Here is a 24,062-nt window from a genome sequence, read left to right as displayed (position 1 = left end):
AGATTCTTTTCCCATAGAATTTACTGCAGACGGTTGAGCAAAGCTCCACATGCCTGTATGTACACATATCTCCTTTAAGCTTTAATCTGTCAGTGGACATTTTGGCCAGGTGTTTGTCTCGGCTTTTGTAAGTAGTGCTTCAGCGAACGTTGGGGTGTGTGTGTCATTTTGAATGACGGTTTTATCAGGACACCAGGCCCAGGTGTGAGAATGTCAGATCCTAGGCGTAGTTCCCCTGAAAGTTTTTCTTTTTTTGGCACGTGAAGACTGTCTTTTCTAGTGGCTATTGCCGGTGTCCCTTCCCACCAACCATGTAGGGGAGTTCCCTCTCGTCCTTGCCCTCTCCCCCATTCATTGTTTGTAGACTTGTGAGAATGGTCATTCTAACTGGTGTAATTTGATTTCTTATTGTTGTTTTGATTGGCATTCCTCCTGTAATAATTCAGGATGTTGAGCATCGTGTCCTGTGAAGGTATGATTTTCTCTTTTTCTTTTTTCCCTCTTTCATGGTTGCAAAGAAAATATACCTGTTGCAGTTAACTCTTTGATAGTGGGCTGTATTTGTGATTTGTTTCTGCAGTATTCTCCGTAGGACTTTTCCTGAGGGTAACTGTCATTAATGGCCCCAAGGTTTTGTGAATTGGAGGTGCCAGTAAGCACAGGTCAGGCTTCTCTGGTGCCTCAGATGGTAAAGAATCTGCCTGAAGTGTAGGAGACCCAGGTGTGATCCCTGGGTCAGGAAGATCCCCTGGAGAGGGGAATGGTAACCCACTCCAATGTTCTTGCCTGGGGAATCCCATGTTCAGAGGAGCCTGGCAGGTAAGCACAGGTGGTCAAGTTGTAGTTACAGAAACTGTCCACATGGTGGCAGCAGTTTTCATTCCCAGCTCTGATTCTTGGGACAACCAGAACCTAAGGAAGAGTTGGCTTCCTAGGCTGTGAACTGGAGTACAATGTGCCTGAGCAAACTCCCAAGGGCCTGTGTCTCACTACTTGTTCCCCCTAAAGCTTCACCCCGTTCCTCAGACTTTCCTTATCCCAACCGGGGCCACAGCACCCTGCTGAGGTGCTAGGAGGCTGCACTCTCAAGAAGAAGGCTTAAGGTGTGAAACCCCAGCCCCAGGAGAACTGAAAGCTAGGTGGCATTTCCAAGGTTCTTGAGGCCAGACGGTTGTCACAACATCCTTTGGTGCACTAGGGACTATGGTCCCTGTCAGAGCAAACCAGAAGGTGTAAGTTTAAAAGGGGGCTCAATTAAGGGCACCCTGTCTGGTGGTTTAAACCCCACCCCCGTCCAGCCTTTGGACCAAACCCTGTCCAGGCTGCAGTGATGGGATAGCAGCCTGGGTCAGGAGAGTCGGCAGGAATGCACTAGGCAAGGCTTTTCTTTTTTGTTCTCTGCTGTCATGCCTGTGGCAGTCGGTGTGCAGTGCTGGGCCTGTTGTCAGTGTCCAGCCACTGGCTGAGCTATGACATGCATGCAAAGCATAAGTTTCTTCTGCAGATCCATCTGCTGTCGAAGTTTTTGCAGAGAGTGGGGCAAAGTTCCCTGGGCCGAACATCGCATCCTTGCAGAGTATCTGTTGCAGGTACAGATTTCTGTGGAAGGAACAAAGAAAGGAAGGGGATAATCCTTGTGGATTATCTACTAATATACACGTTTTTGTGTATATGTTAGTCCGGACTTCCTAATTCATCCCTGGCCCTTTGGTTTTATTTATTTATTTATTTATTGGAATTCTTTGTGTTTGAATTCTCTGAGTCTCTTTTTATGTTGTGATTGAATTCCTTTGTATCTCTTTTCTTTCTTTTACCTAGAATGGACATCCCATGCTAGTCTTCCTCTGCCTGGCTGACTTCCCTTAGTGTTTGATCCTCCAAGGTCTATCCCTGTGACTACCAGTGGCATAATTTCATGATTTTAGTAGTAGTATTTCATGCCTGAGTAATAGTTCATTTCCTGTATGTACTACATTGTTTTCAAGCTTTAATCTGAAGGTGGACACTTTGCTCGGTCTGTGTTCAGCTGCTTTAGTGCTCAAGTGAACGTTGGGGTGCACGTGGCTTCCTGAAAGATGGTTTTCCTGGGATACAGGCCTAGGTGTGGGAATATCAGATGGTAGGTTTAGCTTGCATTTATTGTTTGTAGACGTGTAAGGATGGCCAGTGTTCTCGCCTGGAGAATCCCAGGGACGGGGAGCCTGGTGGGCTGCCGTCTATGGGGTCGCACAGAGTCGGACACAACTGAAGCGACTTAGCAGCAGCAAGGATGGCCAGTCTGGTAAGATTTTATATCTCGTTGTCATTTTGGTTGGCATTCCTCCTGTAATAATCAGGGATGCTCAGCATCCTGTCCTGTGACAGTTTTCGGTTTTTTTTTCTCCTTCATGGTTGTGAGGAAAATTTACAAGTTTAGTTGATTTTTTAAAAGTCAGTTGTGAGGGAAAGATGGCGGAGGAATAGGACGGGAAGACCACTTTCTCCCTCACAAATTCCTCAAAAGAACATTTCAACGCCGAGCAAACTCCACAAAACAACTTCTGTAGGCTGGCAGAGGACATCAGGCAACCAGAAAAGCAGACCATTGTCTTCAAAAACAGGTAGGAAAAAATATAAAACACGAGAAAGGAGACAAAGGAGGTGGGGACGGAGCTCCGTCCCGGGAAGGGAAGCCCGTCCCAGGAAGGGAATTTTAAGAAGAGAGGTTTCCAAACACCAGGAAACACTCTCCCTGCCGAGTCTGTGGCGAGCCTTGGAAACACAGAGGGCAACATAACAGGAAGGAAAAATAGATAAATAATTAAAACCAAGAGATTACAAGCCCAACAGTAACGCCCCCAGCGGAAAAGCAGCACAGACGCCTGCATCCGCCATTGGGAAGTGGGGGCAGGGCAGGGACGCGCGGGAGGCGCGGGCTGCAGAGCTTTGTAAGAATTGGGCAGGAACGCCCCACGCGCAACCAGAACTATCTAACTTGGGCTAGCAAACCAGACTGTGGGATAGCTACCACGCGAAAAGCTCGAACATAAGACACCGCCAGGACCGAGCACAGAACAAAGGACGGAACGGAAAAAGCCGGCTGCAGACCATTCCCCGCCGGGGACAGGCAGCCAGAGCCGTAAGGACTGGAAAGGGGCAATTGCAGACCCGGAGAGACTTTACTTACCTAACTGCAAGCAGGCTCATTTGCTAAGACTTCTGGGGGTGCTGGACAGTCACAATCTGCCTCACGGGGTGCGCCAGCGGTCCACCCAGAAAGCTGAGCAGCAGCGGCAGAAAAGGTGACAAGCCGCTGCAATCGCACTCGCCAAACTCCTGAGCTACTCGGACCTGGGAAGGGCACAAAGCGCAGTCCCAGCCCAATCTGTGCATCTGAGGGCTGCCTGAGCACGGAACCTGAGCGGCTTGGACCGGGGAAGTGCACGCAGCCTAGGGCCGGCCCCAGACGGTTCCCGGCTGAGCATCGTAGAGCCGGAGCGGTTTGTGCGCTGTGAGAAAGGACAGGTCAAGGGGGGCTGAGATACTGTGTGCACACGACAGTGCTATTTGTTTGCAGCATCCCCCCTCCCCACAGCGCGACTGAACTAGTGAGCCTAAAAAACCAGCAAACAGAAGAAGTTAAACAGAGGGAACCACCTTGGAAGTGATCCCACACGGCCCATAACATCAGAGAAGGGCCAGTTTATTTTTAGTATTTTTAAAATCATTCCTTTTTTTTTTTTTTTTGCTTTTTTGGGTTTTTTTTTGTTTTTTTTTCTAACTTTTTTTTAATTGTTAATCTTCTATTTCTCCTCTAATTTTTATTTCTATTTAAAAAAAAAAGACTTTTTTTTTTTTAAGGCAAACACCATATATAGTCTTTGGATGGTTGTTGTTGGTTTTTTTTGTTTGTTTGTTTTTTAATAATTCTTTTTTTTTCTTTCTTCCTTTTTCCTTCTGCTTTTCTTTAATATTGTATCTTTGAAAATCCAACCTCTACTCTAGATTTTTAATCTTTGCTCTTTGGTTTTTGTTGTCAATTTTGTACATTTAAAAACCCAAACTTCACTACCCAAGTTTACCTGAGAGCGAGATTACGGGCTTGACCACTCTCTCCTCCTCTGGACTCTCCTTTTTCTCCACCAGGTGGCCTCTGTCTCTTTTCTCCCCATCTCTTCTCTATCCAACTCTGTGAGTCTCTGTGTGTTCCAGACGGTGGAGAACACCTAAGGAACTGGTTACTGGCAGGATTTGTCTCTCTCCTACTCATTCCTCTCTCTTATCCTCCTGGTCACCTCTGTCTACTTCCTCCCTCTCCTCCTCCCTGTATAACTCTGTAAATACCTCTGAGCAGTCCAGACTATAGAGCGCACATAAGGAAGTGACTACTGGCTAGCTTGCTCTCTCTTCTTTTGATCTCACCACATCTCATTCCAGTTACCTCTAACTACCCCCTCCATCTTCTCTTCTTCTTGTAACTCAGTGAACCTCTCTGAGTGTCCCTCAATGTGGAGAAACTTTTCATCTTTAACCTAGATGTTTTATCATCAGTGCTGTATAGATGGAGAAGTCTAGAGGCTACTGTAAAAATAAAGCTGAAAACCAGAAGCAGGAGGCTTAAGTCCAAAGCCTGAAAACATCAGGAACTCCTGAATTCAGGGGACATTAAGCAATAGGAGCTCATCAAATGCCTTCATACCTACACCGAAACCAAGCTCCACCCAAGGGCCAACAAGTTCCAAAACAAGACATACCACGCAAATTCTCCAGCAACACAGGAACACTCCCCTGAGCTTCAATATACAGGCAGCTCAAAATTATCACAAAACCTTTGATGTCTCATAACCCATTACAGGTCACTCCACTGCACTCCAGAGAGAAGAAACCCAGCTCCACCCACCAAAACTCCAACACAAGCCTCCCTAACCAGGAAACCTTGACAAGCCACTGATAGAACCCCATCCAAAGTGAGGAAGCTCCATAATAAAGAGAACTCCACAAATTACCAGAATATAAAAAGGCCACCCCAAACGCAGCAATATAACCAAGATGAAGAGACAGAGGAATACTCAGCAGGGAAAGGAACAGGAGAGTTGCCCACCAAACCAAACAAAAGAGGAAGAAGTAGGGAATCTACCTGAGAAGGAATTCTGAATATTGATAGTGAAAATGATCCAAAATCTTGAAATCAAAATGGAATCACAGATAAATAGCCTAGAGACAAGGATTGAGAAGATACAAGAAAGGTTTAACAAGGACCTAGAAGAAATAAAAAAGAGTCAAAATATAATGAATAACGCAATAAATGAGATCAGAAACACTCTGGAGGCAACAAATAGTAGAATAACGGAGGCAGAAGATAGGATTAGTGAAATAGAAGATAGAATGGTAGAAATAAATGAATCAGAGAGGAAACAAGAAAAACGAATTAAAAGAAATGAGGACAATCTCAGAGACCTCCAGGACAATATGAAATGCTCCAACATTCGAATTATAGGAGTCTCAGAAGAAGAAGACAGAAAGAAAGATCATGAGAAAATCCTTGAGGAGATAATAGTTGAAAACTTCCCTAAAATGGGGAAGGAAATAATCACCCAAGTCCAAGAAACACAGAGAGTTCCAAATAGGATAAACCCAAGGCGAAACACCCCAAGACACATATTAATCAAATGAACAAAGATCAAACACAAAGAACAAATATTAAAAGCAGCAAGGGAAAAACAACAAATAACACACAAGGGGATTCCCATAAGGATAACAGCTGATCTTTCAATAGAAACTCTTCAGGCCAGGAGGGAATGGCAAGACATACTTAAAGTGATGAAAGACAATAACCTACAGCCCAGATTACTGTACCCAGCAAGGATCTCATTCAAATACGAAGGAGAATTCAAAAGCTTTACAGACAAGCAAAAGCTGAGAGAATTCAGCACCACCAAACCAGCTCTCCAACAAATGCTAAAGGATATTCTCTAGACAGGAAACACGAAAGGGTGTATAAACCCAAACCCAAAACAGTAAAGTAAATGGTAACGGGATCATACTTATTAATAATTACCTTAAACGTAAATGGGTTGAACGCCCCAACCAAAAGGCAAAGACTGGCCGAATGGATACAAAAACAAGACCCCTCTATATGCTGCTTACAAGAGACCCACCTCAAAACAAGGGACACATACAGACTGAAAGTGAAGGGCTGGGAAAAGATATACCACGCAAATAGAGACCAAAAGAAAGCAGGGGTGGCAATACTCATATCCAATAAAATAGACTTTAAAACAAAGGCTGTGAAAAGAGACAAGGCCACTACATAATGATCAAAGGATCAATCCAAGAAGAAGATATAACAATTATAAATATATATGCACCCAATAGAGGAGCACCGCAATATGTAAGACAAATGCTAACAAGTATGAAAGGGGAAATCAACAATAACACAATAATAGTGGGAGACTTTAATACCCCACTCACACCTATGGACAGATCAACTAAACAGAAAATTAACAAAGAAACACAAACTTTAAATGATACATTAGATCAGTTAGACCTAATTGATATCTATAGGACATTTCACCCCAAAACAATGAATTTCACCTTTTTTTCAAGTGCTCATGGAACCTTCTCCAGGATAGATCACATCCTGGGCCATAAATCTAAACTTGATAAATTCAAAAAAATCGAAATCATTCCAAGCATCTTTTCTGACCATAATGCATTAAGATTAGATCTCAATTACAGGAGAAAAACTATCAAAAATTCCAACATATGGAGGTAGAACAACACACTTCTGAATAACCAACAAATCACAGAAGAAATCAAAAAAGAAATCAAAATATGCATAGAAACTAATGAAAATGAAAACACAACAACCCAAAACCTGTGGGACACTATAAAAGCAGTGCTAAGAGGAAAGTTCCTAGCAATACAGGCATACCTCAAGAAACAAGAAAAAAGTCAAATAAATAACCTAACTCTACAACTAAAGCAACTAGAAAAGGAAGAATTGGAGAACCCCAGAGTTAGTAGAAGGAAAGAAATCTTAAAAATTAGGGCAGAAATAAATGCAAAAGAAACAAAAGAGACCATAGCAAAATCAACAAAGCCAAAAGCTGGTTCTTTGAAAGGATAAATGAAATTGACAAACCATTAGCCAGACTCATCAAGAAGCAAAGAGAGAAAAATCAAATCAATAAAATTAGAAATGAAAATGGAGAGATCACAACAGACAACACAGAAATACAAAGGATCATAAGAGACTACTATCAGCAGTTGTATGCCAATAAAATGGACAACGTGGAAGAAACGGACAAATTCTTAGAAAAGTACAATTTTCCAAAACTGAACCAGGAAGAAATAGAAAATCTTAACAGACCGATCACAAGCACGGAAATTGAAACTGTAATCAGAAATCTTCCAGCAAACAAAAGCCCAGGTCCAGACGGCTTCACAGCTGAATTCTACCAAAAATTTTGAGAAGAGCTAACACCTATCCTCCTCAAACTCTTCCAGAAATTGCAGAGGAAGGTAAACTTCCAAACTCATTCTATGAGGCCACCATCACCCTAATACCAAAACCTAACAAAGATGTCACAAAAAAAGAAAACTACAGGCCAATATCACTGATGAACATAGATGCAAAAATCCTCAACAAAATTCTAGCAATCAGGATCCAACAACACATTAAAAAGATCATACACCATGACCAAGTGGGCTTTATCCTAGGGATGCAAGGATTCTTCAATATCCGCAAATGAATCAATGTAATTCACCACATTAACAAATTGAAAAATAAAAACCATATGATTATCTCAATAGATGCAGAGAAGGCCTTTGACAAAATTCAACATCCATTTATGATAAAAACTCTCCAGAAAGCAGGAATAGAAGGAACATACCTCAACATAATAAAAGCTATCTATGACAAACCCACAGCAAACATTATCCTCAATGGTGAAAAATTGAAAGCATTTCCCCTAAAGTCGGGAACAAGACAAGGGTGTCCACTTTCACCGCTACTATTCAACATAGTTTTGGAAGTTTTGGCCACAGCAATCAGAGCAGAAAAAGAAATAAAAGGAATCCAAATTGGAAAAGAAGAAGTAAAACTCTCACTGTTTGCAGATGACATGATCCTCTACATGGAAAACCCTAAAGACTCCACCAGAAAATTACTAGAGCTCATCAATGAATATAGTAAAGTTGCAGGATATAAAATCAACACACAGAAATCCCTTGCATTCCTATACACGAATAATGAGAAAGTAGAAAAGAAATTAAGGAAACAATTCCATTCACCATTGCAACAAAAAGAATAAAATACTTAGGAATATATCTACCTAAAGAAACTAAAGACCTATATATAGAAAACTATAAAACACTGATGAAAGAAATCAAAGAGGACACTAATAGATGGAGAAATATACCATGTTCATGGATTGGAAGAATCAATATAGTGAAAATGAGTATACTACCCAAAGCAATTTACAAATTCAATGCAATCCCTATCAAGCTACCAGCCACATTTTTCACAGAACTAGAACAAATAATTTCAAGATTTGTATGGAAATACAAAAAACCTCGAATAGCCAAAGCAATCTTGAGAAAGAAGAATGGAACTGGAGGAATCAACTTGCCTGACGTCAGGCTCTACTACAAAGCCACAGTCATCAAGACAGTATGGTACTGGCACAAAGACAGACATATAGATCAATGGAACAAAATAGAAAGCCCAGAGATAAATCCACACACATATGGACACCTTATCTTTGACAAAGGAGGCAAGAATATACAATGGAGTAAAGACAATCTCTTTAACAAGTGGTGCTGGGAAAACTGGTCAACCACTTGTAAAAGAATGAAACTAGATCACTTTCTAACACCGCACACAAAAATAAACTCAAAATGGATTAAAGATCTAAATGTAAGATCAGAAACTATTAAACTCCTAGAGGAGAACATAGGCAAAACACTCTCAGACATAAATCACAGCAGGATCCTCTATGATCCACCTCCCAGAATTCTGGAAATAAAAGCAAAAATAAACAAATGGGATCTAATTAAAATTAAAAGCTTCTGCACAACAAAGGAAAATATAAGCAAGGTGAAAAGACAGCCTTCTGAATGGGAGAAAATAATAGCAAATGAAGCAACTGACAAACAACTAATCTCAAAAATATACAAGCAACTTATGCAGCTCAATTCCAGAAAAATAAACGACCCAATCAAAAAATGGGCCAAAGAACTAAATAGACATTTCTCCAAAGAAGACATATGGATGGCTAACAAACACATGAAAAGATGCTCAGCGTCTCACTCATTATTAGAGAAATGCAAATCAAAACCACAATGAGGTACCACTTCACACCAGTCAGAATGGCTGCGATCCAAAAATCTGCAAGCAATAAATGCTGGAGAGGGTGTGGAGAATAGGGAACCCTCCTACACTGTTGGTGGGAAGGCAAACTAGTACAGCCACTATGGAGAACAGTGTGGAGATCCCTTAAAAAACTGCAAATAGAACTACCTTATGACCCAGCAATCCCACTGCTGGGCATACACACCGAGGAAGCCAGAATTGAAAGAGACACATGTACCCCAATGTTCATCACAGCACTGTTTATAATAGCCAGGACATGGAAACAACCTAGATGTCCATCAGCAGATGAATGGATAAGAAAGCTGTGGTACATATACACAAAGGAGTATTACTCAGCCGTAAAAAAGAATTCATTTGAATCAGTACTGATGAGATGGAGGAAAATGGAGCCGATTATACAGAGTGAAGTAAGCCAGAAAGAAAAACACCGATACAGTATACTAAGACATATATATGGAATTTAGAAAGATGGCAATGACGACCCTGTATGCAAGACAGGAAAAAAGACACAGATGTGTATAACGGACTTTTAGACTCAGAGGGAGAGGGAGAGGGTGGGATGATTTGGGAGAATGGCATTCTAACATGTATACTATCATATAAGAATTGAATCGCCAGTCTATGTCTGACGCAGGGTACAGCATGTTTGGGGCTGGTGCATGGGGATGACCCAGAGAGATGTTATGGGGAGGGAGGTGGGAGGGGGGTTCATGTTTGGGAACGCATGTAAAAATTAAAGATTTTAAAATTAAAAAAAATAAAATAAAATAAACGGTAGGAGTGGAGATTTAAAAAAAAGGTCAGTTGTGTTTATATTTTTTTCTGCAGTATACTCCTCAGGACGTTTCCTGAAGGCAGCTGTCATTAACAGCCCCTGAAGTCTGTTGAACTCGAGGTACCGGTAAGCGCAGGGGGTCAAGTTGTAGTTATAGAAAATGTCCACAAGGCGGCAGCACTTTTCCACACCCAAATCATCCTTCAGGCAACCAGAGCCTAAGGAAGAGAGGCTTCCTGGGCTGCGAATTAGTGTGGAGTGTGCCTGAGCAAACATCCAAGGGCTTAGTCTCAATACTTCTTCCCCCTAAAGCTTCACCCCTTTCCTGCAAACTAATCTCAGCCTGGACCGCAGCACCCTGATGAGGTGCCTAGGAGGCTGCACTCTTAAGAAGGAGGCTTGAGCTGGGGACCCCAGCACCAGAAGATGCGGAAGCTGGGTGACTTTTCCAAGGTCATCGAGGCCAAAGTGTCAGGACACCATCGATTGTATGTCCTGGGGACTGTGGTCCCTGCCGGATCAAACCAGAAAGTACAGATTTAAGAGGGGCCTTAATGAAGAGCAAGAGCTTCCCTGGTTGGTCAGATGGTAAAGAGTCCACCTGCAGTGTGGGAAACCCAGGTTCAGTCCCTGGGTCCGCAAGATCCCTTGGAGAAGGAAATGGCTACCCACTTCAGTATTCTTGCCTGGAGAATCCCATGGATAAAGGAGCCTGATAGGCTACAGTCCAGCCATGAAAACAGCCTGCTGAGGCTCCAGGAATGGGATGGAAGCCCAAGTCAGGTGAATGTTTCATATCTGAGGATGAGATTGTTGGATGCATCTAATATTCACAATATTCATATAGAGGAGGAATGGCATTACGGATTCAACGGACATAAGTTTGAACAAGCTCCTGGAGTTGGTGAAGGACAGGGAAGCCTAGCGTGCTGCAGTCCATGGGATTTTAGAGTCAGACATGACTGAGCGACTGAAAACCAATATATCCTATATGAACACATGAGTGCAAATTTAATGAATGAAAATACAATTTTCTATATTTCATATATGAAAACGTGCATATTTCATGTCTAAAAATAGAATTTTCTTTATATGAAAGTATGCATGAATTTACATATATAAAAAGGGTACATATTTCATGGATAAAAATAGAATTTTCAATATTTCATATATGAAGAAATGGGTGCATATTTTATGAATGAAAATATTTTCTATAATTTATATATGAAACCATGGGTGCATATTTCATGGATCAAATGAAATTTTCAAATTTTATATATGAAAACATGGGTGTATATTTCATGTATGAAAATAGAATTTTCTATATTTCATATAAATCATGGGTGCACATTTCAGGGATGAAAATAGAGCTTTCTATATGTCATATGTGAAAGCATAAGTGTATATTTCATGGGTGAAAATGGAATTTTTAATATTTCATATATGAAAACATGGATGTATATTTTATGGATGAATATAGAATTTTCTGTGTTACATATATGAAAACATGGGTGCATATTTCATATTTGAAAATAGAATTTTTGATATTTCATATATGACATAGTGCATATTCATATATGAACATAAAATTTTCCATATTTCTCATATGAAAATATGGGTACATGTCATACATAGAAACAGAATTTTCTATATTTCATAAATGAAAATATAGATGCATACTTTGTAAATGAAAACATTTTTTCACATTTCAGAGAAAACTGTATGTATGTATTTCATATATGAAAAGAGAATTTTCTGTATTTCACAGATGAAAATACATGTACACATTTCATATATGAAAGAATTTTCTATATCTCATAGGTGAAAATATAGGTGCATTTTTCATATGTGAAAGAGAATTTTCTATATTTCATAAATGAAAAGTTAGGTGCAAATTTTATATATGAAAATAGAGTTTTCCATATATCATAGTTGAAAATGCAGTTGAATATTTCATATATGAAAATAGAATTTTCTACATTTCATATAGGATAATATAAGCCCAGCTATGATAATGTCAGATCCTAGGCTTAGTGTCTTGATAGCTTTTATTCAGCAGACATTGTCTTTTATTGTGGTTGTTGATAATGTATGTTCCCACTGACAGTGTAGGAGGCTTCCCCTCACTCCAATCTCACTCCTGCATTTATTGTTTGTAGACGTGAGTATGGCCATTCTGACTGGTGGGATTTGATTTCTCATTGTCATTTTGATTGGCATTCCTCCTGTAATGATTAGGGATGCTAAGCATCCTGTCCTAGGTGGAGGTATGGGGTTTGTTGGGGTTTTTACCCTTTAAGGGTGTGAGGAAAATAGACCTGTGGCAGTTGGCTTCCTGAAAGTTGTTTGTATTTGGAATTTATCTTGCAGTGCCCGCAACGGGACAAAATTCCTGAGGGCAGAGGTCATGAGCAGTCACCCAGCCCTTGTGAATTAGAGATGCCAGTAAGCACTGGAGGTCAGTTGTAGCTACAGGAAATGTCCACAAGGTGGCAGCACTTTTTTGATGCCCACCTCTGGTTCTTGGGGCAAGCAGAAGATTCCGGAAAGTTGGCTTCCTGGCTGTGAAACAGAGTGGAATGTGCCTGCTGCTGCTGCTGTGTCGCTTCAGTCGTGTTCCGACTCTGCGATCCCATAGACAGCAGCCTATCAGGCTCCCCCGTCCCTGGGATTCTCCAGGCAAGAACACTGGAGTGGGTTGCCATTTCCTTCTCCAGTGCATGAAAGTGAAAAGTAAAAGTGAAGTCGCTCAGTCGTGTCTGACTCTTCGTGACGCATGGACTGCAGCCTACCAGGCTCCTCCGTCCATGGAATTTTTCCAGGCAAGAGTACTGGAGTGGATTGCCATTGCCTTGGAATGTGCCTGAGCAACCACTAAAGGGCTTGTGTCTCACTGCTTTTTCCTCTTAGAGCATCACACACACACACCCTTCTTGATAGCATTACTTTTTCCACCTTAGTCCTTCTTGAAAGCTTTTTTTGAACATGCGGAGTCTATCCATATACTGACTGTAGCCAATGTATCTTTCCGCCAGCAGCTTAAGGGATTCTTTTCCTTCCATTCTGTCTCCCGTATTTACAGTTTGTCGAATTTTGACAACAGCCATTGTGATTGGTGGGATTTGATTTCCCATTGTCATTTTGATAGGCATTCCTGCAGCCATTAGGGATACTGAGCATCTTGTCTTGTGGCGGACATTTGATTTTGTTTTTTTAGTTTTTTTTCTTTAAAGGGTGTGAGGACAATTTACCTTTGGCAGTTGGCTTCCTGAGAGTTGGCTGGTTTTGAAATATATTTCTCCAGTACCTTCCCCACAGCATTTCCTGAGGGCAGCTGACAATTTACTGAACCACAGCCCTTGGGAATTGAGGTGTCTGTGTGCACTGGTGATCAAGTTGTAGTTACAGAAAATGTCCACAAGGTGGCAGCACTTTTCGTGCCCAACGTTGGTTCCTGGGGCAGCCAGATCCTTAGAGCCACTTGGCTCCCTGGGGTGTGAAATAGAGTGGAATGTGCCTGAGCAAGCAGGAAAGGGCTTGAGACTCACTACTATTTTCTCCTAAAGTCTCATACAAGCGTCCTGTCCAGACTAATGCCTTCCGGGTCCAGAGCACACTGCTGAGGGTGCTTAGGTGCCTAGGAGGCTGCCCTCTCGGGAAAGAGGCTTGTGCTGGGAACCTCAGTGCCAAGAGAGGTGGCGGCTAGCTGAATTTTGCCTTCAGATTCCTGGAGGCCTTCAGGCCATGTGGGGGGGGGTGGGGGGGTGGGGTGGGGATGGCGGGGGACCTTTACCATAGAAGTTCAAGGGAAGTGCTGAGCATCAGGTCCTTGTGGAATATCTATCTCAGATACACTTCTGTAATACCAAGAAGGAAGGTAGTAGGTCATTTTTGTGAATTATCTCTTAGAGATAACGATTTCTTTGTATAGGTTAGAGATACGTATTTCTGTGTATATGTGGAAGGAAGGAAAGTAGGAAGGAAGAGGATAATGCTTGTGGATTATCTATTACAAATACAGATTTCTTATCTATGTAGGTTCCTACCTCTTAATTCATTCCAGGCCCTTCAGTTTTTTTGTTTCTGGAACACTTTGTTTGACCTGAAATGCTCAGAGTCCCTCTTTGGCTTGTAAATTTGTTGCCTTGTATGTCTATTTTTATTTTTCCTGGCAAGTATATCACATACCATAGATTTCCTCTGCCTGACTGACTTCTCTTAGGGCATGATCCTTCAAGGTCCGTCCCTATGGCTCTCAGCATCAAATTCCCTAGTTTCAGTGGTGGTTTTTTAGGAGTGAGAAACAGTCTACCATATACATGTACAAACAGTCTACCGTATATATGTACAACACCTTGTTTAAGCTTTAATCTCAGTGGAGATTTTGCTGGTTGTATGTCTTGGCTATTGGAAGTAGTCCTGCAGTATTTCTTGGGGTTCATGTACCTTTTGATTGATGGTTTGCTCAGCATATAGGCCCAAGTGTGGAAATGTGAGATCCCAGGTTTAGCCCATCTTGATAGTTTTTTTTTTTTTTTTTTGAGGGTTTTGGAAACCATTCACATACTAGCTGTTTTCTACCGACAACTTAAGGGGCTTCTTTAACTTCCAGAGATCAAATTGCCAACATCCACTGGATCATGGAAAAAGCAAGAGAGTTCCAGAAAAACATCTATTTCTGCTTTATTGACTATGCCAAAGCCTTTGACTGTGTGGATCACAATAAACTGTGGAAAATTCTGAAAGAGATGGGAATACCAGACCACCTGACCTGCCTCTTGAGAAATCTGTATGCAGGTCAGGAAGCAACAGTTAGAACTGGACATGGAACAACAGACTGGTTCCAAATAGGAAAAGGAGTACGTCAAGGCTGTCTATTGTCACCCTGCTTATTTAACTTCTATGCAGAGTGCATAATGAGAAACGCTGGACTGGAAGAAACACAAGCTGGAATCAAGATTGCTGGGAGAAATATCAATAACCTCAGATATGCAGATGACACCACCCTTATGGCAGAAAGTGAAGAGGAACTAAAAAGCCCTCTTGATGAAAGTGAAAGAGGAGAGTGAAAAAGTTGGCTTTTAAAGCTCAACATTCAGAAAATTAAGATCATGGCATCCGGTCCCATCACTTCATGGCAAATAGTTGGGGAAACAGTGGAAACAGTGTCAGACTTTATTTTTTTTGGGCTCCAAAATCACTGCAGATGGTGATTGCAGCCATGAAATTAAAAGATGTTTACTCCTTGGAAGAAAAGTTATGACCAACCTAGATAGTATACTCAAAAGCAGAGACATTACTTTTCGGACTAAGGTCCATCTAGTCAAGGCTATTGTCTTTCCTGTGGTCATGTATGGATGTGAGAGTTGGACTGTGAAGAAGGCTGAGCGCTGAAGAATTGATGCTTTTGAACTGTGGTGTTGGAGAAGACTCTTGAGAGTCCCTTGGACTGCAAGGAGATCCAACCAGTCCATTCTAAAGGAGATCAAGCCTGGGATTTCTTTGGAAGGACTGATGCTAAAGCTGAAACTCCAGAACTTTGGCCACCTCATGTGAAGAGTTGACTCATTGGAAAAGACTCTGATGCTGGGAGGGATTGGGGGCAGGAGGAGAAGGGGACGACCGAGGATGAGATGGCTGGATGGCATCACGGACTCGATGGACGTGAGTCTGAGTGAACTCCGGGAGATGGTGATGGACAGGGAGGCCTGGCGTGCTGCGATCGCGAAGAGTCGTACCCGACTGAGCAACTGAACTGAACTGAACTTCCAGGCTCCTTCCCACATTTATTGTTTGTAGATTTGTGAGGATGGCCACTGTGACTGGTGGAATTTGATTTCCCATTGTCATTTTGATTGGCATTCCTACAGCAATTATGGATACTGAGCATTTTGTCCTGCGGTGGACGTTTGGGTTTGTTTGGCAGTTGGCTTCCTGAAAGTCGACTGTTTGGAATTTATTTCTCCAGTATCACACCATGACATTTCCTGAGGACAGCTGGTGATCAAGTTGTAGTTACAGAAAAAGGTCACTAGGCGGTAGCACTTTTGCATACTCATATTTGGTTCCTGGGGCAACCAGAGCCTTAGGGAAAGTTGGTTTCCTGGGCAGTCTCTTTTTGGGTTGTAAATTTGTTGACTTGCATGTCTGTTTTTATTTTGCCCAGATTGTACTTCGTATGGAGAAGGCAGCGGCACCCCGCTCCAGTACTCTTGCCTGGAAAACCCCATGGACAGAGGAGCCTGGGAGGCTGCAGTCCATGGGGTCACTAAGAGTCGGACACGACTGAGCCACTTCATTTTCACTTTTCACTTTCATGCATTGGAGAAGGAAATGGCAACCCACTCCAGTGTTCTTGCCTGGAGAATCCCAGGGACGGGGGAGCCTGGTGGGCTGCCGTCTGTGGGGTTGCACAGAATCAGATATGACTGAAGTGACTTAGCAGCACCTCATATACCATGGTCTTCCTCTGCCTGACTGACTCCCCTTAGTGTATGATCCTTCAAGGACCATCCCTGTGGCTCCCAGGGTCCTAATTCCCTAATTTCAGTGGTGATTTTTAATAAGTGAGAAATAGTCTGCTGTATATACGTATACTTCTTGTTTAAGCTTTAACTTCTGGTTGGAAATTTTGGTGGCTGTGTGTCTCAGCTACTGGAAGTCGTGCTGGAGATTTGTTGGGGTGCTTGTGTCTTTGATCGATGGCTTTCTCAGGATACAGGCTAAAGTGGGGGAATGTCCAATCCTCCACTTAGCAGGACTTGATAGATTTTTTCAGGCATTTGGAGATTGGCCATGATACTGGCTACTGCCGATGTATATTCCCATCTAGAGCTTAGGGCAATTCTTTGTCCCCCAGACTCCATCCCATATTTATTGTTGCAAATTTGTGATGTTGGCCATTGTGAGTGGTGGGATTTGATTTTCCATCATCTTTTTGATTGGCATTTCTGCAGCAATAGGAATGCTGAGCATCTTGTTTGGTGGGGGAGGTTTGGGTTTGTATTTTCTTTTTTTTTCCTTAAAGAGTGTAAGGACAATTTAGCTTTGAGAATTGGCTTCCTGAAAGTTGGCTGTGTTTGAAATTTATTTCTCCAGCGCCTGCCACAGGACGTTTCCTGACAGCGGCTGTCATTCACAGAACCCCAGGCCTTGTGAACTGAGGTGCCTGTGAGCAAGAATGATCAAGTTTTAGTTTCAGGAAATGTCCACAAGGCGGCAGCACTTTTCAGGCTCAGCTTAGTGCCTGAAGGCAGCCAGAGCCTTAGGGCAAGTTTGCTTTCTGGGCTGTGAGATGGTTGGAATGTGCCTGAGCAAACAGGAAAGGGCTTGAGTCTCACTACTTTTTCCCCCTAAAGCCTCACACAAACACTGTGTCCAGACTAATCCCTTCAGGGTCCACAGTACGCTGCTGAGGGTGCTTAGGTGCTAGGAGGCTGCACTCAGGAAGGAGGCTTGGACTGGGACCCCCAGCACCAGGGGAGTTTGAGACTAGCTGAATTTTGCCTTGAAGTTCCTTGGGGCCTGATGCCAGGCGGGACTCTTGTCCTAGCCAGACAGAGCACACAGTAGACCTTTCAAAAGTGTTCAATGAAAGGTACCCTGCCAGGCTGTGTCAACCCCACCTGAGTTCAGCAGTGGGACCCAAGCCTGCTCAGCCTCCAGGGATGGGATAGCATCCCACGTCAGGGAGGTTGGACACAATACAGTAGACAGTGCTTTCCTTCCCCTTTCTTTAACATTTTGCCAAGACTACCTTGCAACAGAGGCTATTTGCTGTCTGCCATTAGGATGGTGTCATCTGCATATCTGAGGCTGTAGATATTTCTCACAGCATCTTGATTCCAGCCTTTATTTCATTCACATGGCATTTCACTTGATGTACTCTGCATGTAAGTTAAGTAAGTGGAATCACAATATATACTCTTGACATACTCCTTTCCCAATTTTGAGCTAGTCCGTTGTGCCTGTCTGGTTCTAACTGTTGTTTCTTGACCTACATATAAGCTTCTCTGGAGGCAGGTAAGGTGGTCTGGTATTCCTCTCTCTTTAAGAATTTTCCACAGTTTGTTGTGATCCACACAATTAAAGGCTTTAATTCTTGAAAGTTTTTAATTTTATGATGTGAAAAGATATACCTTATTTTATGTGTGACATATATACCTTTATTTTTATATATGAGATACATACCTATATTGTCATTAAGGGATATATACTAATATTTTCACATAATACACATGTACCTATATTGCCATATATGAAATATATATCTATCTTCATATATGAAATATATATTGAATACTACTCAGCAAAATAGCAAAATGAAAATGGGAAATTTTTGAAGATAGAAGATTCCATCAAGATACTGATTTTAATGAGATTTTTAAAAATCACATTAAGTAGTTTCACTCTTTTAAGTTATGCTTTACAAAGAATTTATCAGTGAAGTCAAGGCAATTAATCTAAATATAAGATAATTTTTTTATTTAAGATGCTTCTGTCAATGTTCTCTGACAAAACACTTTATTTTCATTAGTGTTGGTGCCTACATAGTGATTTCAGTTCACAGCGCTCTATAAATAGAAATAATTTAGCAATCTTCTTGGAGAAGGACATGGCAACCCACTCCAGTGTTCTTGCCTGGAGAGTCCCAGGGACAGAGGATCCTGGTGGGCTGCCGTCTATGGGGTCACACAGAGTCGGACACGACTGAAGGGACTTAGCAGCAGCAGCAGCAATCGTCTAGTTTCAAATTAAGTCTTTGGTAAGTATTAAGATGTAAGAGAGTGTACTTGAGTTAGAAGGGTTATCTTAAGTCTCTAAAAGCATTACTCAAAAGGCACAGTAATGACTTTTGTTATGGTCCCTGGTCTGGTATTTGCAAAACTTCTAAATCAGAAGTTCTGGAACTGCCAACTTACAATTTTAGTTAATAAGCCCTCCAGGTGAATCTGAGGCACTGAAGCAAACTGAAGTTTGAGAACTATTGCCCTGGAAAGGTTGGCAAAACTCATATTTTACCAAGCCCAAGTTGTACGAATTATGAGTTATAGTTAAATTTTCATATCATTATGAGTTATAGTAAAATTTTCATTCTTTTGGTTACAGAACAATTGCAAATGAATGTACTCTGCAAACATACATGCATATTTTGACATATGAAATATACACTTGTGTTTTCATAAATGAAATATATACCTAGGATTTCATATTTAAAATACATACCTAGGTTTTCATAAGTGAAATATATACCTAATTAGCTCTAAAGGCAATTAACATAATGGCATTTTCAGCAATATAATCCTAGAGATTATCATAGTGATGTAAGTCAGAAAGGCAAAAAGGAATACCATATAATATCACTTATATGTGAAATTAAAGTATGCCACCAATGAACTTACCTATGAAATGGAAACAGACTCACAGATACAGAGAACTAGTGTTTGTCAGTGGGGAGAGGATGATAGGAGGGGCAAGATAGGTGTAGGGGACTAAGAGATAGAGATGACTATGTATAAAATCAATAAGCCATAAGGATATATTATATAGCACAAAGAAATATAGCCTTTATTTGTAATACTTTTAAATGGAGTATAATCTATAAAAATGTTGAATCACTATTTTGTATATCCCAAAATAGTATTGTAAATAAACTATACTTAAAAATTGTTGATGGCTATCTACAAAAACAATAAGAAATAAAACATAAGTGAAATAAAAATGGGACATTTTTAAAAATAGAAGATTCTGTCAAATGATGGATTTAGATGAGAATTTTGAGAATCACATAAACTAGCTTAACTCTTATACTTTTTGCTTTCCAAGAACTTCTTAGTCAAGACAAGCCAATTAATCTACCTAACACTAAACCTTGCCCAGCTAAGGGCACTAAGCACATTTTGTCACCAAGGTTTTCCAAGATGACTCTGGTTGGCAAAGGTTTCTTTAACTTCTCTTGTCACTGAAAGTGAAAGTTGCTCAATTGTGTCCGACTCTTTGCAACCCCACGGATTATATACAGTCCATGAAATTCTCCAGGCCAGAATACTGGAGTGGGTAGACTTTCCCTTCTCCAGAGGATCCTCCCAACTCAGGGATTGAACCCAGGTCTCCCACATTGCAGGTGGATTCTTTACCAGCTGAACCACAAGGGAACCCACTCTTGTCACTAATTGTAGCTGTTTGAGGAACAACATTGTTCTGGTAGCAATATCACGTGGTCCAACAGATCCTAAGACCACATTACCGAGGGTTTTCTTTTTTTCTTTTAGTTTTCATGAAAAAGCTTTATCAAAACCTCCCTCTGCCCTTCAAAACAAGGGGTTTCTTTTTGAATGAGCAACTTAAAAACGAGTTGTGCTGTACTTCATCTTGTCAGTGTTAAATTCTCATGGAGAAAAAGTTGCTTTTGAAGCTGTTAGCCCCAAAGCCTTCTATTCTCCCCTTAAAGTGCACCTGTCTTGCATTATTAGGAATTTGGGAACTGCAAAGTGAAGAGATTACTGTGCTGAAGGAGCTGGGAAGTGCCCCATGTGGAGCGGTCCATCTGGGCAGGTGGAAGGGGCAGTGTGTTCTGTTAAGGTGACCAGGGAGAGCTCCATGTCAGATGAATTCTTCCAGGAGGCCCAGACCATCAGGTCAGTTTCTTCTGGGGAATCGTGGTTTAGCCCTCACCATGAGAGGATGTTCATGGTAACAGGTCTGTCTGTGACATCTGTAAGGCCTGAATCAAGAGTCCACATATCACAGAATAAATGGAACATTACTCAGTCATAAAAAATGAAATAATGCCATTTCAGCAACAAGGATGGATGTAGAGATTAGCTCATTAAGTGAAGACACAAATATCATGATATCACTTATGTATGGACTCTAAACTGTGATGCACGTGAACTTCTTGACAAAACAAACAGTCCAGAGAAAACAAACATAAGGTTACCAAAGGGGAAAGGGATGGGGGATTAATTAGGAACTTGGTATTAACAGGTACACACTACTATATATAAAATTGATAAACAAGGCCTTCCTGTATAGCACAGGGAACTATATTCAATATTTGTAATAGCCTAATAATCTGAGAGCATGTATGTAGGTGTGTTTTATATATATGTATTATATATAATATGTTTATTATGTACAATACACATGTAATTTATCTAACTGAATCCCTTGGGTATACACCTGGAACTAATACAACAACATGAAACAACTATTCTTCATTAAAATGCACCAGTTTTTGATAGAAAAAGACAGTCCACGTATCATTGATACAAATATTTAAAGTTTAAGTCAATTTAAAATATCATTACACAAATGAACATCTTTATAACTGCTTAAAGATGCATAACTGTGCTCATCACCTTGAGTAACATGACAATGGATGTCCCTATAGTTAGACATGAAGACATGTCCCTATAGTTATTTTCTTTCTAAGAAATAAATAAATCCTTATCTGTGAAAAAATTGGTGAGATGTCAAACCTAATTTATTTTACACATATGAAAATTAAAGATCCATCCTGAATGCTCCTCACTGTTAATTAAGAAATGCAAATCAAAACTTCAATGAGGTACCACCTCAAACTGGTCAGAATGGCCATCATTTAAAACTTTAGAAATAACAAGTGTTGCAGAGGGTATGGAGAAAAGGGAACCCTCCTACACTGCTGCTGGGACTGTAAATTGGTGCAGTCACTGTAGAAAAGAGTATGGCAATTCCTCAGAAAAACTGAAAATAGTTACCATATGATCCAGCAATCCCACTTCTAGCCAAACATCCAGACAAGGCTCTAATTCGAAAAGATACATGCTATATTCTGAAAGAATTTGTGGGTACCAGCTGCGGATGTGACAGGAAACCTTTACTCTCACAGCCGAGATATCAAATTTGCTTTTACATGTTGTCTGCTATATTTAAACTCTTGGTTCATAGTCCATGTAAGGACATATTGTCATAATTAAATCCAAATTGAATGTTAGCTTTATTTTTCAGATGTGCTTTCCCTCCAGCAGTCTAGGAACATTCCCTTTTTTCCAGGTCCTGTTTCCCTGGTGTGACATTTCAAACCTCAAAAACTTACTTGCTGATATGAACATCAATTTCAATCTAGCTCAGTTTAAATAGAGAAGCAAAGAATCAGGGGGCCTATGTTTTCTGTTTTCTTCATGGAGAAAAACTGTTAGAAGCAAAAGTACCTGCAGCTTGTGTGCTCATTGAGTCACTGTTTGCAGGAATTTTCTTTTATTTCTTTTTTAAGTGTGACCTTTTATTCATGTAATAACAAATAACAGAATTAGAAGAAAGTAGTTTGAAGTGATCCTTGCTCCTACCTAGAGAATCAAAGGAAACAATGGAAATCACAAAGATCAAAGTGCCAAGCTTTTAAGAATATTTTAGGTTTGCAAGTAATGACTAGTATGCTTGCAATTTCAACAATATATTTTTATTCTGATAAAAAATATCCTTTCCAGAAGGCTTCCAGTGTGGTTGCTTCATGCTGGAAGCCTCGATGCTGCAATCAGACCACTTGTCTATTTTTACAGGACACTGAGCTGCACTTTATGAAATTCCCCTGAATCTCCCCTGGATCCTGACCATCATGTGACCAGAGAAATTGGTAATGTTATTGTTTTGTCTGTTGAAATGTTTAATAACATAGATCCTTTCAGTTTCCTGATGTGTGTGAAGTGTGGAACCCAGTGATACTTTCTTCAAGAAATGTACATTCTAGTTTCCACACGAGGGTGAGCTCCCTGTTCAACAGTGAGACCCCCTGCATATGTGTGACCTGTGCCTCCTGGGAGACCAGCCCTAAACTAGTTTGAACCTGACCAGGTTCTGTCTACACAGGAGACCTCTCCAAGTCCTGTCTGCACTGATGATGCTTAATGAGACTGTGCACTTTCTGCAGTGGGAACATTTAGCCTTGACCTTGTACTCTTTGCACTGGGACATGGGGACCCGGGTGGAGGCCTGGCCTGGCCTCTGTCTGGGAAACTCCGTGCCTGCATCTGAGTGTCAGTGCTCAGATGTCTGGGCTCTGGGGCTGGGTAGGCTTCTCTGGGAGCGATGCTCTCCTCTGAGTGGGCTTCCCTGGCCCTCCCGGGGGTCAGTGCTGCGGTCGGGCTCCTAGTCTGTCCCCTGCCAGGTTCATCTCCCTGGGGCTCCTGGAGACCCCTCAGTTGGGCTCCCTGGTAATTACTCCAATGTTCCAGCACATTCAGGTTGAGTAGGGAGGCAGGTTCACCTGGTGAATTGATTCCAGGGCACAGGGATCACGCAAAAAGTCAATGGGCAGCAGGTGAGGTTGCTGCTGTGACCTCCTCCCAGTCTACTCTCTCCTCGAATGAGAACAGAGCTGCCCCTCGTCTCTCAGCCCAGCTCTCCTGTTTTCTCAGCACCTCAGCGGGACAAGAAGGACAGAGCCTGCCAGAACCAAGGTAGTGTTCACCTCTAGCACGAGCTTTCAAACCAGCAAAAATCACACAGAACCAAAGTGAAAACAGGAGGGGCCTGACTTCTCAGGGACAACCGAGGGGAGACAAGACCAACCCTAGACTTCTTTCTAAGGCCCCCAGAGGTCCCGGGCACCTGACTTGTTCATACATTGAGGGCCCACTGGCCACAGCCATGGTGTCCTGACCGAGGGGACATGTGACCCCAGGTTGGGGGTCTGGGGACTGTGTGAGTCTCACCCCATCTGCATGGGCCAGGGTCATGTGTGCGAGGAGACCACAAACAAAGCTAAGCAAAAGGGATGAATAATGAGAGCTTTGCTTGTGTTCAGGAATTAATATTTCACAGTATTCGCTTTATACAGGCCTGTGCCTGTCTGCCTCTTTACCCCTATGAGGTTCACCCTCCCTGGGGCTCCTGGAGACTCCTCAGGTGGCTACTTCGTGATTATTCCATTTTCCAGCATGAGCGTGGCAG

General features: G+C 41.7%; 1 long non-coding RNA gene across 2 annotated transcripts in view; it reads left to right on the top strand.

Moving 5' to 3' along the window:
• Positions 1 to 24,062, top strand: part of LOC121817045 (uncharacterized) — a 39,432-nt gene that overhangs the window by 5,367 nt on the left and 10,003 nt on the right. Inside the window, exons 2-3 of one of the 2 annotated variants that reach the window (XR_006056772.2) lie at positions 20,603 to 20,767; positions 22,673 to 22,746. This is a non-coding gene — a long non-coding RNA (uncharacterized LOC121817045). Of the gene's footprint in view, positions 1 to 20,602; positions 20,768 to 22,672; positions 22,747 to 23,457; positions 23,570 to 24,062 lie in introns of those variants that run through there. The other variant, XR_006056773.2, reaches the window with a different exon arrangement.

This window comes from Ovis aries, chromosome 18, assembly GCF_016772045.2.
Source record: "Ovis aries strain OAR_USU_Benz2616 breed Rambouillet chromosome 18, ARS-UI_Ramb_v3.0, whole genome shotgun sequence".
Lineage (NCBI taxonomy): Eukaryota > Metazoa > Chordata > Mammalia > Artiodactyla > Bovidae > Ovis > Ovis aries.
This window is presented reverse-complemented; position numbering and strand designations above follow the sequence as displayed.